Source organism: Meriones unguiculatus, chromosome 4, assembly GCF_030254825.1.
Source record: "Meriones unguiculatus strain TT.TT164.6M chromosome 4, Bangor_MerUng_6.1, whole genome shotgun sequence".
Lineage (NCBI taxonomy): Eukaryota > Metazoa > Chordata > Mammalia > Rodentia > Muridae > Meriones > Meriones unguiculatus.
This window is the reverse complement of record NC_083352.1, coordinates 49,187,840-49,205,573: the sequence shown is the minus strand read 5'-3', so window position 1 is coordinate 49,205,573 and position 17,734 is coordinate 49,187,840.

Sequence of the window (17,734 nt, the reverse complement as noted above, 5' to 3'; positions counted from 1 at the left end):
AATGGGTTCTTACAGTAATCAATGGCTCATAATCTGTTGCCATCATTGTTACTACAACTCCTTAAGTTTTCTTTTTCTGGAGTGGTTTTAGGTTGGTTCTCTTTTATTCTCTCTTCTGCGTTAGAAAACTCAACTTTCTTATTCACTATGAATGGCTGTTAACTGATTTACAATTTAGCCATGTTGGATTAATGCTTATTTTTCTACCTACAAGTAATTTAAAATTGTAATGGTTTCTTTCATGTAGTTAAAACAAAAATGAGTGTTTTATTGTTCTGTACATTGTTTTGTGCATATTTGAAAATATTTGGATTTAGGCAGTTGTTAATACCACAACTGCTCAAGTCTATTGGAATATAAGACTTAGTTGGCTTTACATTCTATTTAATGAAGTGAAATTGTTTTGGGAAGATGTTTGAAAAGATGTTTTTCTGAATAATATGAAAATTAAATGTGTTGATTTTAAGATAAAGGAAAGAGAAAAGCTAACATATTGTGCTGTGAAATGAATGGATTTTGAGAATATTCCAGTAAAATGAGGGAGAACAGGGAAAAAGAAATATATATTGTTGAATAACATGGTAGATTTTGAAAAAAAGATAACAATGAGGGAATTATTGAAGGAGTTAAAAAAGCAAAATAAAGTTTTTATGTAATATTGAATTTGATATATTGAAAGATCCTATAAATTTATTTCATTCTCAAGAAAAACTAACATATTACATACACAAGTACTATGGGACAGTAATTTGTTGGGGTACAAAGAGGAACTATGTAAAGGGCAGGGGATTTAGAAATCACTGACATCCGTTGTCCAGTAGTGATAAACATACAGGAACAGCATAGCTTTGAAGATATCACTTCAGAGTATGCTAAGGAATCTTGGTGAGTACAGAACATAGGGGAGCATTTATTCTTGTGTCAGGAATTTAGAGAAAGCCAGCAAGACAGCATTCATTTCATGGACCCAGATGTGACTGAGAGATCATCAGTGAAGCGTATTTAGGCAATCTATGTGGGGTGGCTGTGAGGGTCAGTGCGTTGATAAAATAAATTGCATCAAGTTGACCCATAGGGAGATGTTAATCAGGAGCAGTTATACAAGTTATATATCTGGACCAACGATATTGTGAAACTGGGAGGAGGCAGAGAACTGAGAACCGTGTCAAAGGTAACTGTGCTCTGCTTCTGGTATATGAATGTCTAATTTATCGTCAGAATGGATGTCAAGGCAACACACAGTGATAACAATCCATTACATAACAATTTAGGGGCCAGTCTGTAAGAATAGTTTTTGTTGTTAATGTGTCTTCAAAAAGAGTTTATTACTCACTCATGCATTTACTTTGATTTATTCCACTTGCTTTGAAAGTCCAACTGTGAAGTAAGTACAGGAATTCTATTTTTCTAACTATATCTTAAGATGGGGTAAGAATTAAACACATGCAGTGAGAAAAACTCATTTGGGACAGAAATATTGATGGAGAGAAGTTATATGGCAAGGAGAACATGAGGAACTACTTAGGTATGACACATATTGTACCTGTTACACTTGGTGGTATGATGATGCCACTGATGATTGCTCAGGAAAGATGGGACTGGCCAGGTAATACCTGATTCAGATATTACTACCTGAATCATTAGTACCTGATTATCATTAGTAATAGCTACCATGAAGCACAGACTTTTTATACTCTAGAGTAAAAGAATAAAGTTATGGGTGGCTGGTTCTACATTCATCTTTTCTCTCCTCTTCTTTCTTTTCTTTTTCCCTCCTTTTCCTTCTTCCCTCCAAGTCTTTATATTTTGGAGACAAGATCTCACTATGTAGCCTTGGATTCTCCATATTTACATAGACTTCGCTGACCAAGAACTTGTATTGACCCACCTAGTTCTAGGGTTACAAGCACCAGACACACAACTTTGCTAGTGATTCTTTTTTGTTGTTGTTGTTGCTTGCTATGAAAGAGACATGTTAAGATTATGGAAATGGGCTAGAGAGTCTAGAAGTAGCATGAATTTAAATTGATCCAGAAGTTATTCTGTAATGGTATTGAATAGTTTTTAAGGTTCTCATCTAGCAGAGCCATTGCTTGCTCACTATGTTCAGCCAATACACAGCTGGCATGTGTATAGTTATAAGGGGTTCCTCAGGTTCAGCCCTTAAAATACCCCAAGGCTACTACAACTGTGGGCCAGGGGGATAAGAATGCATGTTAAGCTGGTAACACAAACTGCCAACCTATTTTTTGTGGTACTGGTGTAGTAATCATGAAAAATGTGAGAGCTGTAGAATGGTGGAGACTTGAGTCAAGGTTTCAGAAAATGTCTAAGGCCAGTAAACATGTAGGAGCCTTGGATTCCCTGAAAAGAGGCTAAAAAAGGTGAAGCTTATTATCTTTAAGACACTGGAAGTGGCAACGCTGTGGGATGTCTACTAAGAAAAAACTGAATGCAGGAATGGGATCTGACCAACAGGGTGCCTGTGTGTGATTCAGCAAGCACAGCTGGAAGGTTGGAGCTACCTACGCTTGTAAAGACCCAGATAATATGCGCAACGTGGAATTATGGGATTTGAGATTTGCCCATTTGGAACTTGGCTTTGCTTTGGTTTTGTCTTTCCTTATGTCATCATTCCTCCTTTTAAGAATAGGAATATTTATTGTGATACTGAACATTTGAAGTATGTAACTTGTTTCTGTATTGTATAGAGGCTCACAGTTAAGAATTTGTCTTGCATAGCAAAGGAAACTTTGAACGTCAAGCTTTTGAATAGTGATGAGACTGTTAAAACATTAAGGACATTTAGAGATAAGACAAACATATTTTGTATTTTGAGATGAAAATGAAGCTCTAGGGACCAGAGATGGGATGTTATGTTTTAAGCCATGTATTGGGTGTGAGTTAAGAGAAAAAGAGGAGTTATGATGGTTAACCTTTGTTGCCAATGTGCCTGGATTTAGATTACCATAGATACTCTGGGAGAATCTGGAAAGATCTTTCAGGAAAGGCTTGCTTGACTGAGGAAGTTATATTCATCCTGAATGTAGGCAACACTACACAGTGGGTATGATCCTGACTGAAGAGAAAAGAGAAAACAATCATTTTCCTCTGCGGTGTGACACAGCTACAACTGGACTTTTCCTACCATGTTCCTTCTGCCTTTCTTATGATGATAGACTGGAAACCCTCCAGCTATAAGACGAAACAAACCTTTTCCACCTTACGTTGCTTCTACTCATGTGTATGGTCACAATAGTAATACAATAAGATATAAAGTCAGAAAGGTCACAGAGCCAGTCCTTGTAGGAGCTGATAAAGGCTTTAGCTTATCTTCTACCTGAGACAGGAAGGTGTGGTGGTCTGTATGAAGATGGCCTCCAGAGACGTGTAGGTGCGGCACTATTAGGAGGTGTGGTCTTGCTGGAGGAAGTGTGTCACTGGAGGTGGCCTCTCAGGTGTCAGAAACTCAAGCCAGAGCCAATGTCACTCTCTCTTCCTGCTGACCTCTCCGTATAAGAATTATGGTGGTCAGGGTGTCTCTGCACAGCAGTAAAACCCTATTAAAGACAAAAAGGTATAGGATGATTTTGAGCAAAGGAGTGATATGCTTTAATTTTGTACCTACTAGGATTATTTTCCCAGCTCTTGTGAAACAAATATGTGTTAATATTAGAGGAGGAGGTGTGGTAAGGAGAAGAAAATTCAGGATTGCAGAAAGCAGTAGAAAGTTATCCAGTATCACAGTGAAGAGATTATGGTATCTCGAACCAGTGGTAGATAGTGAAGGTGATAAAAAGTTGAAGATTATGGATATTTAAAGAAGGTACCCAGTAAGAGTTTGCATGTAAGAAGAGGAGTCAAAAATGCTTTCAACAATTCTGACGAGAAACTGAAAAAGAAAAAATAAGTATTTATTGAGTAGAGGATAACCAACTATTTGATGAGCTAGTTTAAAAGAATTATAAGACTCAGTTTAGGAGTCTTTAATCTAAGATGTCTGTTGTATATGTATTTTAATTTTTTTTTAAATTTCAGTGTATTTATATTCCAAGCATGCCCCCTCCCTCTTATTTCCTCCCCTCTCCCTTTTCCCCTAAAAAAAAATAAAAAGAATTTATCCCTCCCTCCCGCTGTATGACCCCTTCCCAGCACATCAAGTCACATCAGGACTAAGCATATCTTCATCCCCTGAGGCCAGGCAAGGCAGCCCTGCCAAGGCAAAGTGATCCAAAAGCGGACAACAGAGTCCATGTTAGAAACAGGCCTCCATATGAAGACCAAGCAGCCCATCAGCTACATGTGTGCAGGGGGCCTAGGTCCAGACCATGTATCCATGTATGTTCTTTAGTTGATGCCTCAGTCTCTGCCTGTTGTATATTTTAAAGGAAATGTCAAGCAGACAAGAGTAGATAAAACCCTGTGTTTCTGGTTTTGTTAGTGCACATGTAGATAAAATTTAAAGAACGGACAGGTTGACTTTAGAGTTAGAGTAGGTAGATTGAGAAATGACTCCTCTCTTTCCCTCTCCCTCTCTCTCTTGTGTGTGTGTGTGTGTGTGTGTGTGTGTGTTTGAATGCCCCTCCCCACATACTGTTGTTTGAGAAGATAAGCTAAGCGTGACCAGTGTGGCAGCATGATAACATGACAAGTCAAGAGAAGATGCTTCAGTTGAGTACTTATAAATGAGGGTGAACAGGCTGAGATTCACCATGGGCACTTGCTTTTTATTGAAAGGTGACCTCTTCCCATGAAGATACGGTAACAGGATCAATCAAGGGAAGCACATGCTTATGAAATCATCACCTTTGCAAAAAAGGCTTGAGTGGGCTAGGGTTCAGAATGCATGTAGAACTTTAGTTTCTACAATTCAATTTCACTTCAGTTTTCTAATGCTCATTTAGTCCTGACTAATGCCCTATTGCATTAGGTACAATTAAGAATATGATTTATGGAACTGCTTTGCTTTAATTCTATCTCTTATGCTACTTTTTATTCTACTGAATATTAAATATTTAACAGCTTAAATCATACCTTGACTATAATATCTTCTGAGAGTTAAGCTCAACTATTAATATGAGACTTAGAAAGACTGATAGTTCTAACAACTCTTTAATAGACTAAGTCTCCAGCCCTGTAGCTATGTGTATCCCTGTACCTAAAAAATCATTTTTAATCATTAGGAAATCCCTAGGTTTTAAAATGCAGTGACATGAGCAAACTTTAAATTTTAAAACTTTGTATGTGAGTGTTTGTTTATGTGTGTATGTGAATGTGTGTGTGAGAATATATGTGTGTGTGAGAATATGTGTGAGCGTGTGTAACTGTGTATAGGTGTGTGAGTATGTGTGTGTGTGCTGAGACAGGATCTCATTATATAATCCAGAATGTTTTGGAAATTGATTTGTTCGGCTTAATTCTGAACCCTTTAATGAGTTACTGTTTTTGTTTAAATACTTTAAATTGAAATGCACTTTTGATTTTTCTACTATCTAAGTTGTATAAATTTACTCTAACAATATGGGTTTACGTGTTAAAATTAAAAATGAAATTAAACCTTTTCACCATAAGGTCACATTAGCATTTGGTGAATATTTATTTATGTATCTTCCTCTATATCTATGAATTTCTATGGTGCAACTCTCCCCAGACAACCCAAGAAGTCTAGGCTCTATAACGCTCATCCTCAATCCTCAACATTCTCTTCTGAATAGGCTATAAGCTCTCCTCTACTAGAATCCAAATCTGGGGCCTCTGCAAAAGCAGCAAATGCTCCTAACCAGATGGCTCCCCACTCCCTTTTGAACTTGGAGAATACTGTTGCAGTGGCTATTACACTGTTCTTCTTTGCTGATTCTAACATCTGTGTCTGAATAGTTTTGATTGATGGGTTATCCTCTTCACATAAATCACTATTAAACCATAAAATGTAATTATCCTCTATATCTGTAAGATTTTATATTTAATGTAACAATATGAAATATAGTGTAACTTAAAAAGTCCCTTGATCTTTAAATAGTCAAACACTTTAGAAGTTTGGTCTCTTTAAAATACCCAATGTTTCTTTAAAAGCAGAGGTATCATGAGGGCTCACACCCATACCTGAGCCCCTCTGACAGATAGTTGCCCTTCACATTCATTGCTCTTCTCATGTACTCCTTTCCCTGGCTCTTGAGAGCCATGATCAGAGTTTTAGTATTTGTTTTATTGTCACTTCCCCAGGAACACTGCATTTTCCTAGACGCGATATCTCCCGTGGCACTATTTACTTGCCAGCTATAGTCTTTCTTGTGGATTGTAATATGTTCTTTTCAGACTTATTTGTATGTTGCCTTTGTTCCCCTTTAGATAATATTTTCTGTTGGAAGAAAAAAAAAAGTTGAAAACCTCTTAATTGTAGGTTCCTATAAATTAAAAAAAAAATGAGTTATATACGTTTTGTTCTAAATGGGAAGAACCAGGGCACAGCTACAATTAAATCAAAGCAAAGGAAATATCCAACAGTGTACATTCAATCCTATAGTTCAATATCCTGCACGTTGGGCTCCACTTTTCTGATTTTGCCACTGACAAAATACATAGCTTGCCTTGTTGATCTCGACTGGCCCTCCCCACAGCTGCTGCTGTCTTTGGTGGTCATCCCACAGTCCTAGCGCCTCCAATCTGTGGGACTGCGCTACAACTAAGGCTGCACCTTCGCCAATTGCCTCCTGGTTTCTTTGCAGAAGATAATGCCATTTGGTGGTAAACCTCAAATTCTCCATAATTATTTCAAACCTGATGTCTCCACCGGAGCAGAGGCTCTACACCCACACTACTGATGTCTCTCCGTGCGGAGCCTCAGCTGCCTTCCATTACCCTGCATCTCTCACGTCACCCAAACCAGCAACAGATGGGTGACTTTTACACATTACTAAGTTCAGCTACCAACTTGGGGTGAAGCCTTGACCACCTCTCTGGATCACAGCTCTCATGCTGAACTAAAAATACTCCCTTGAAGACTTCAACTCAAGGACTCTAGTCCACCATTCAACAGTTTTCAGCCCCAGGTAACCTGACACCTTAATTCAGAATAGCACTTGAACATCCCTGATAGAGGCTCTGAGAGACTTTATAAATTCTTTTCATAGGTCTCTATTGTCTGTGTAGCTCTCAGTGTTCTTATCTTCCATGATCCCAAAGAAAAGCTCACTCAACTTTGAGGTCCCAATGGCTTTTCCATCCTCTAGTTCCAAACAATTCACAGTCCTCCAAAACAATATGGTCAGGTTTGTCAAAGCAATAGTTCACTTTCTGTCACCGATTTCTCTGTTAGTTTGCTTTACTATTGCAGTCATCAGGAAAGATATAAACATATTCATTTACTTTCAACATGTTTTGCCAAGGATTGTTAGGTCTTATCCTAGACTGTTAATTTTATTAAAAACTAGAGAATAAATTCTATATTCTCCAAATTATAGGGTCTGGCATCACTTTTCCTATTGTTAATGTCTATATTAGTAAAAAGGTCAATCAAAGTTTACTTTCATAAAAAAATTAGGATTTACCATAATCTCATTATGTAAGGATGTCACAAATTGAGGATAGCCTGGACACTGTAGGGTCAATTGGTCCTGTAATTACAACTCCTTTTTCTGGGCTTTACAATTACCCTTAGAAAGTATCTGATGCAGTTGAGTTTGACTTAGCTCAATTAATTGTAGCCCTCTATTTATTGTCTCATTTGCTCCAAATTTGAAAAGATGTACAGTCCAGTTGGCCTGGGAGGTATTGGCCACTCATATGTGAAGAAAAGAAGATTCTGTGGAGGGAAGCAGGATACTGCAACTCTTCCGTATCAGAGGATTTATCTAAACACAACCGATTAAGTTGTATTTTCAGAAGGAAAAGGTGAAATGTTATAGAAAAACAAACAAACAAACAAACAAAAACCATCTCTGTTTTTGTCTTAGAAGTCACAATAAGTTTACTTATTGAGAAATAAATCTCAGATCATTTTAGTGTGAAAAGAACTTTTCACAGAAATCCAAATTACATGATGAGTCATCAGTTTGGACTATCAGTGTGATTCATATTAATGGTTATAATTTTATTTATTAAATGGCATCATTTGACATATTAAATTAATGTCACTTATATAATACTTAAAACTTCTTGCTTATAAATTTCTTTGGCTTTATGGTTACAAGATTATGAAGTTTCTATTCTTACATTTGTGTATAATTAATTCATCATGCTAGATTTATGTCTCCAAAGGGGCACTGTTTTAGAGAAACACCCTAGCTTTACTTAACATACATCCATACAGTCTACTCCAAATGCTGTTACAAAGATGTATTGTGACATCTTCTACCCTCAAACACTAGGAGATGTACTTTGCTCTTGTCAGTTTTTTTTATTGTCAATTTTAAGAAATTCTTTTCAGCAGATATTTCAGATGAATGTGTAAGAATTTATGTTTTGTATGGTGTCATGCTTTTGAGAAGATAACTAGGTCTTTGGTTCACTACTTAGAAAACGAGGCTAGCAAACCTAAATCATCTGGTTCCATAGCAACACCACAAATATAAAGTAGCACAAAGGAAGTGTTTGATAAATAGTAGTGCTATTGGGATTGGAACTGCATATCATGAGAAACTGGTTTAACAGAGGTTCTTCCTAAGATAGCTGTGATTCCGCAGTACTTGTTAGGTGAACACCATTTGGAACTCCAGCTTTAAATAATCGCTTGAAAAAGCTTTCTGCTTATGGAAGAAGAATTATTCAAGGATGAGACATAAAAATGACAACCTCTGTGTTAAATCTAAATCACACTGGAATTAGACTATTACTCATAGCCTTGGCTATTTGGTTCATGGGATCCAGAATCCTTTATTCTCTCCCTCCTTCTCTTTTTCCCTCCCTCTTTTTCTCTTTCTCTTTCTTCTATTTCTAACAAATACAGTGAGCATGCAGTATATGTGATTTGCCCTTTTCCAGTTAATAATAAATTTAGAAATTTATAAAAGTGGTTTTACTGTTTTTAACTTTCCAGGCATAAATTTTCATAACTAAGCTTTCCAATTAAATATTTTATTTTTCAACTCCTGTTATTATAGAAACATCCCAGACAGAAATGGTTTCCTTTTGCTTCTGGGTGTCCAAAATCAGACTTTGAAGTCTTTCCACACTGGTATTCACAGCTCATCCCCTTATTAGGATCATAGATAGAGCCAGGTCCTGAATGGTATAAAGGGAGCACACTAGGCAAACCCTCATCAGTTCACTGTTAGTATACAGTGTAGATTTCATTTTCACTAACCAGAACTTGAAATAAAATAAGCAAGTGTTTCTGATCTCAGAGTGTTTCATTTAATTTGTTTGGCATGAAGCTTGGGAACATTTTGTATTTATTTTTATTTTTGTTTTTTACAGCTTTTCAGAACCTTTTATTTATATTGCTCTACTCCAGGATCCTCACTGTCAGAGTGAGCCTTATGCCATCAGTGTTGTTCACCTACAAAAACATGAAGTCTATGGACATTTTTGAAGGATAAAAAGTTGCAAAACACAAGGGGAAAGTCAGTATTTTTTAATTAAAATTAAAGTTGTTAACTCTCAAGACTGGAGTTATCAGGAAGACTGGAATCTAAACAAAACAAACACCAAAAAATCTGCCTCCTTCTTTCCTTCCTTCCTTCCTTCCTTCCTTCCTTCCTTCCTTCCTTCCTTCCTTCCTTCCTTTTCTTCTTTCTTTTCTTTCTTCCAATAATGGGTTTGTCATGTTTCACAGAATTCAAATTTGTACAATAAAGTCCCAGAGTATTTAAATAATTGTGAACCTTTTCAGACATCACATTTGGGTAGCTTTCAGTTTCCATGTTCTCTATATCTCAAAGTTAAGGGAGAAAATACGAAACCATTTGATACTCTTTAAAGTTTAAAATTATCATTAGCTTACTCAGTAAGAAGTTATTCTTTTTATATTTTGTAAGTTAGCATACTGTTTAGTGCTGAGCACTTCTCCTGTAGATTGTTTCAGGACCTGATTGATATGAGCTGTCTCATAATTAAACTGTAAGGTAGTTCTAGAGATAGCCAATGCCTAGGCATTCTGGTCATTTCACCTTGGACTTGTAGGCCCCATAATATACACTGCCCATCTATAGCAAGCATATGTAAAGTATTCACTGGAATATGCCAAATAGCACCGGAGTGACTTTTGAATATAAAAATAAAAAATGACAGCACACAGGTAAACAGTGAAGATGCATGTAGGAGGTCATTGATGGTTCTGAAGTGTACCTAAATTTGTATCTCGGTGACTGCTGAGCAAAAGAAAACTATGGTTGCACATCAGTTTCAGATACTTGAAGGTGTTCGTGGTAGGGTGGTGGTATTTGAGTGAGGCCATGAATTATTTGGCATCTTACAAGGTCCCTGAGGCCTGAAAGACAGAGGTGTAAAGATACTAGAGAAAATAGTACATTTATAAAAAGGTTTGAAATCAGATGCATCCATTCTTGTGTTTCTCTATGAACCTTTAGCAATATTATATTTGATTTAACTCTAAGGTCTCTCCTTGGGACACAAATCAGTTTTGTTCAAGCCTCAGCTCTCTTCCCCTTCTTTCCAGACTCCACGAAAGTATTTATTTATTTATTTTTATTAATTACAGTTTATTCACTTTTTATCCCAGCTGTAGATCCCTCCCAAGTTCCCTCCCCATCTCACCCTCCTCCCTCATCTCCTCCCATTCCCCTCCCTAAGTCCACTGATAAGGGAGGTCTTCCTCTCCTTCCCCCTGACCCTAGCCTATCAGATCTCATCAGGATTGGCTGCATTGTCTTCTTCTGTGGCCTGGTAAGGCTGCTCCCTCCTTAGGAGGAGGCGATCAAAGAGCCAGCCACTGTGTTCATGTCAGAGACAGCCTTTGTTCCCCTTACTTGGGTATTTTCTTGGATACTGAGCTGCCATGGGCTATATCTGTGCAGGGGTTCTAGGTTATCTCCATGAATGGTCCTTGGTTGGAGTATCAGTCTCAGAAAAGACACTGAGTCCAGATTTTTTTGGTTCTATTGCTCTTCTTATGGCTCTCCTGTCCCCTCCAGGTCTTTCTATCTCCCCCTTCTTTCATAAGATTCCCTGTACTCTGCCCAAAGTTTGGCTATGAGTATCAGTATCTGCTTTGATACCATGCTGGGTGGAGTCTTTCAGAGGCCCTCTGTGGTGGGTTCCTGTCCTGTTCCCTGTTTTCTCCCTCTTCTGAGGTCCATCCTATCTGCCTTTACATGAAAGTATTTAAATGGACTTTCCCTTTCTGCTTAACTTATTAAACATCTCCACTGAATTTTTTTCTTTATTAATAGATCCAAATCTTTCTTAAATTTTTTTTTTTACATTAAAACACAATTACATTGTTCTTCACCTTTATCTTCCTCCCTCGAATCCTTCCTCTGCACCTCCTGGCTTTCTCTCAAATTCATGGCCTCTAATTCTTTAATAGTTATTATATTATATTTAATATGTTATATATATGTATATGTACATTCCTAGATAAAGGCAACCTGTTCAATATGTACAATGTTCCTTATATATTATTTCAGAGATGACCACTTAGTGTTAGGTGATCACTTTTGGACCTCTCTTCTGGGAAAGAATATTTCTCTTGCTCTTAACGGTCCTTAGCTGCTTATTTGTCTATGGTTGAGGTCTTAGATATTTCCCACTTATGCATTAGTATATCCATTGCTGCCATCCTTGTTTGTGAAATGCAAGGTTTATTTTTTCTATGCCCACTCTTGCTCTGAATAACGACACAGAGACCTTTATATTTATTAAAATCTTCAGGCACTATAGCTGGGCGATCTTCAGCTATCCCAACCAGAAAATAAAGGTCTGTCGTACTTCCCAGCCATGTGGCCTGTTGCCTAATAACCTTAGTCTTACCCTGGCACCCTCTTCTTTTTCTGTGTCCCAGTGGTGAGTCTCCCCTCTCTGGTCCCCACCTGTGACTCTCTCCGTGGGCTCCAGAAGTCATGCCTGAACTCTCCAGCTCAGCTATTGGCCATTCAGCTCTTCACCTGACCAATCAGAAGGTGAGGGAGAACAATGTTTACAATATACCCACACAAGAGACGCTTCATGATAACGACAATGCCAAAGTAGACTGCAACCAGATCTCTGAGCACAGAAATCAGCATTTGAATACACAGTGCACAAAAGCATCACTTCAACACTAGCTCAGGCGTTAGCCAGACATGTTGATGAAGCTTTACCGGTATGGTTTCTCTGACATTTCTAGGAGACCCACTCTTACAGCCAAATTCCTGTTCCTTTGCTCTTAAATTCCTTCGGCTTCCTCTTCCTCTGTGATCACTGAGATGTAAGCGCAGAAAGTATGTTGTAATTGCATCATTTGGGGCTAGACATCATGTGGTTGGGCCACTTGTTCCCGACATTTGATGAGGGGTGCGACATAAACTTATATGTGAAAAAAAAAAGGATAAATATTTAGAATGTAGTTAGAAATTATTCTGGTTTAGTGAAATAGCAGTTGTGTGCTCCTCTTCAAGATCCATTTAGTTGTTAAACCTTAGTATTTGACTAGGTTTCCTGTACCAGACTTCACTTCCCTTTTGTTGAGTGGGTCTTAAGAACAAAAAGACAGATGTTTTATACTTAGAGATATTAGACCATGAGAGTTGTTTTACGTTCAATGGGATTATGGGTTATTTCTTTCCCTTGAAAGCTTACAAGGTACTTTTCTGATACTATACAAGCTAGTCCTCAGGGAGGAAACTGTCAGGTTAGAACAATGGGCACAACCTCTCCAAAATGTTTTAGCCATGATGGAGGTGAAACATCTACACATAATTATTTGCAGTTGGTCAAGATAAAAACAAACAAACAAACAAACAAAAAGAGGCAAATGAGTATTCTCACTTCTTGCACCAATTAGAACTCTGTATTTTCCTTGAATTTATGATTTTTTTTTTTCTGACTAATAGCGTTTGGACATTTGCTTAATTTCCAATTTATACTTACCTCTGTAACATCTTACTGGCCCCCTCCATCTGGAAATATCAAAACAGAGAACTCATCCTTGTGTCCATGTCACTTTCATTGCCCCCCCCCCCAATCTCATGCCCCTATGAGATGTTTTCTTTTTGTTCCCTCTCTTGCCAAATGCCTCCCCAATCTTTCTAGGACCTGAAACCAGAGACTCATGTGGTTTTCATGTTTTCCTCTTTTCCCTTTGGATACCCAGCCACCCTCTTCTATCTTTACTAAGTCTTTGGCTACCTCTTCACTTCTTTTTCACATGCTGAGGAAGTCTTTATAGATGCCTCTGCTGCATCTTGTCCTAGTTATTATGTCAGGCTCCTTGTTGGTTTTTTGAACTTTCCATGAAGAAAACCAATAAGGAGGCTGTAGTGTGAATGTCAGAATGAAAATTTGATCTTTGTACTCTTCTACCACCAACTTTAAACATTTGCTTTTGTTTGAATAAAGAAACACTTCTTTAATGAAACTTTTCTGATTCTTATTTCCCTTTCCCCTGATTAATCATGTCTTCAGCTTTTCTTCTGGTTAGCACAGATAATATTCTGCCTGTGATTCTGTTGACAGTCAAAGGGAGTTAATTTTATTTCTCTAAAAATCACAATCAGAAATCTGTGCCTCTGTAAACACACTACTTTCTTTTTTCTTTAAACATCCTGTTCCTTTGCTTAATGTCCACCAACTTTCAGTCTTAGCTGTTAATTCCTTCTAGAACCGTAAAGACCCAGTGCTAGTGTTTGTCATGAGGTCACTGCCTCTATATCTGTATATCCTATGCTCCTGTATCCTGAAGAAGAGATTTGCATCTTGTTTTTTCAGTTTGCTGTACTCTATGTATAGCAACTTACAACATAAGGTACTGCTTACCATTGGTACACAGTGAATAAAGCTTTCAGTAAGGCCGAGGAATACACTGATTCTGTAATAACTTCCAGTTCTGTCTCTGTGAGCACATCAATTATGAAGCTCATAAGCAAAGGCAAGCCAGAAAGTATGCCTCTCTTCTAGAGTCCTTTCCATCTGTCTTTGCTCAGTTCACACACTAATATATTTATATTTAAGGTATTCACTGCACATTTAATTTCAGTGTCTTTCGGGGTTAAAGGATACAGAATAAACATATCTGATAATGTCTACTGGCAAAAATCCAAGTTTACAATTTAAGTAAACATATGAGCCCAGAAAACATTGTCAATTCTCTTCACCAGAAATAGAAATTTACTCTACATTATGCAGTCTATGACCTCCCTATAGTTCTCCATGTTTACCAGCAATGTGATCAAGGGAGACGATCCTAACACACTGAATTAATAACGTAGCAAATTCTGTTTTCTTCATTATACATTGCCACCAGCATGTATTCAGACCAACTCTGTGGCAGTTACCAGAAATAGAAACTTCTCTGAGAGATGTTAGCAATGCTAAATAGCGTTGTTGGGGACAAATATAATACAATGTGATCTGTTCCTTAGGGAGATGAATCTGGAGTGGTGTAATATTGTCTTTTCAGTTGACTCTCAACCAGCCTCAACAGGCAGGATTTGGCTGCCAGAGCCAAAATACCAATTAAAGTGAAAAAGAATAATGAAAACCAGAGAAACACCCATTCAGTGTGGCCATATTAGGAAGAACAAAGAAATGGGCCCATAAACACCAACTTTACCTCTGTAAAGTGAAGTTAATGTGAAGTTTACATTAAAAATAAAAGGCAAATGTTGTAGGCGGTGATTAGTATTTACTATTGTTTTATCTTCTTGTAACCTCCTCAGCAGCTGTATCACCAAATCACCACACAGAGACTGGGTTTTTAGTTAACCTAGAACACAATGCTGGGCAATATTTACTCCCTCCTAAACCTCCAAGCCCTCAGTTTCCTAACATTTAGATTTCCCATATTATACTTGCTTTTTGTGAAATCTTAGTTCTGGTTCATGCTCCACATCCTCCAAGATCTCTCCTCCAGCTCTGCTCTCCTCGTGCTCTCCCCTCTCGAGCTCCTCCTCCTTCTCGCCCCTTCCTGTTCTCTAGCTCCTCCCCTCTTTCCTGTCCTCTGGCTCCTCCCATTGCACAACATTGTATCTAGTTGCTTTATTTGTGTCCTGTTTACACAAGAGTTGAGACAAGATGCTTATAGTGAGTATCACAATGCAATATCCAGATTGAAACCAGAGAGTTGGGGGTGGAGAAATCAGCATTTGAATTAACAAGGGTAAGGCATATACATTTTAAAAGAACGTTATACCAACAGGCAATCATATGTATGATTTATGCAGGCCTGGTTAAGGGAGAATCTTGTCCATCACTGACCTGTTTTCATATGAGCTCTAGTTCATCCTGCCTAGTGGTTCCATAGATTGCTAGTCTGTCAATCTGTTAACTGCTAAGCTCTCATGGATAACCGTCCTCACCTAAGAGAATGACCTTTTTTGGGAGGTTTTTTTCTGTCCTGGAATTTAAGGCAGCTAAAGTGGAAAGGTTAGGAGGATAGAAATTTACCTCTCTGCTTTCAGCCCAAGCGCTGACAGTGAAGGCATCAATGTCAGGCTTTTATCTTGTTTCTAGTTCTCTTATGGGTCCTAGCAAGAAGAAAATGCATTTTGGCTTTGTAAAACAAAGGATGATATCATTGCACTTAAAATGAAAGAGAAATTTTCTTCTTGCAAAAAGGCAGCTGCAAAATATAGAGAGCTCTGGAACAATTCATTGCTTTTGTTAAGTGATAGAATAGACAGAGTCAATTGTTCTGGTTCTGTTGCATTGTTTTGTTATTGTTTATTTTGTTGCTGGCTGGCTCCACACATTCCAAATGCTAGGATTATATGCATGCATGCACAAACCGGGCTGATATCCAGTGGTTTTATTGTTTTTTTCTTTTTGTAAATTTTATTACATATTTGTGTGTGTGTGTGCCCATGTGCGTGCACTCATGTGGAAGTCATAGGACAACTTGTGGAAACTTGTTCCTTTTTTTCCAAAATGTGGATAGGAGAGATGTTGTAGGCGGTGATTAATATTTGCTATTGTTTTATCTTCTTGTAATGCTGCTGTTAATCCTCAGCAGCTGTATAACCAAATCATCACACAGAGACTGGGTTTTTAGTTAACCTAGAACACAATGCTGGGCAATATTTACTCCCTCCTAATCCTCCAAGCCCTCAGTTTCCTAACATTTAGATTTCCCACATTAAACTTACTTTTTGTGAAATCTTAGTTCTGGTTCATGCTCCACATCCTCCAAGATCTCTCCTCCAGCTCTGCTCTCCTCTCCCCTTCTTGCCAACTTCTCCTTCCACTCCTTTCCTGCTCTCTCTCTCTCTCTCTCTCTCTCTCTCTCTCTCTCCTACCCTCTTTCCTGTCCTCTGGCTCCTCCCATTGCACAACATTGTATCTAGTTGCTTTATTTTCTCCTGTTTACACAGAGTTGAGACAGGATGCTTATAATGAGTATCACAATGCAATATCCGGATTAAAACCAGATAGATGGAGGTGGAGAAATCAGCTTTTGAATTAACAAGGGTAAGGCATATACATTTTAAAAGAACATTATACCAACAGAGAGAGCAATAGATAGCAAGTCTCAATGGTTGGCAGCAAGCACATTTCCTGCTGAGCCATCTTGCCAGCCCTTCTGTTGCTTTCCTTTTGTTTTCTAAATTATGCTCATTTTGCTTCTTGAAGACATTTTAACCCAAAGTTACATGATTTTATTTTCATATGTTATAGGCATTGTCTATATTCTTTCAGTAGGCTTAAGTGGTTAGAATTGCTCAAAAATAATTATCGCCACACCACAGGTGTGGAACTGACACAGAGAAGGTTTTTATGCTTAGTCATGTACTGGCTTTAGTTAAACAATCAGAAATGCATACAGGTTTCCCCAAATTTTGAACTTGATTTTTCTCTTGACTGTAATGTGGTATCCTGGCATGAGTTGGGTGAGAGGATGAGAAGAGGGGAAAATGAAATAAGCCTTGATAGTTTATAGTGTCTAAATTCTCAACAGATAGCTGAAGCAAATGGGACCATGAATTAGCAAGCTTTATTTTCACTGGTGGATTTGCCATTCATTTGTCATGATCAAGTTGCCCTCACCTCTCTCACGTTGTTTGGTCAGGATGTCACTCGCTTTTGGTTTTCCACTCTGCAGAGAAGGTAGGTATTTGGAGCAAATCTGAGGTATGTGCTTTGGATTCATGGAACCACATCAGCTCCCAATCTCACTGTGCTGAATGGGATTAAAGACTTGCAAAGCTTTACAAACTTGGGCTTTGCACATGGAGCATGTTTTGTTTGTTTGTTTGAAAGACAGAGATAATACTTTCCCCCCAAAGAACCTGTCACTTAAAAAACTTATTTGCAACAAATGGACAAAATCAGAATATGTAATTTTAAAGGCCCTAATTGACACAATATTTTTGATTTCCTATTAAATGCAATATGCGCTAAAGCTTTTTACACAGGATAATTTCAAAGTACTAACAGCTATAGAATTTCAAAACGAAAAGCTCTAAAGGCAGTTTGTTCAGCAATGTGTATTAGTGTGAATGGGCAGTCCATGCAGTATCGACACATCTGAACAGGTATGAAATCTAAAGCTTTAAAATCTTATTTCTTGTTCTTCCAGGTTATGCAATTCTATCATGAGAACTCCTGAGCAATTGTTGAATCATTTGTTTTCCGAGATGGGCGA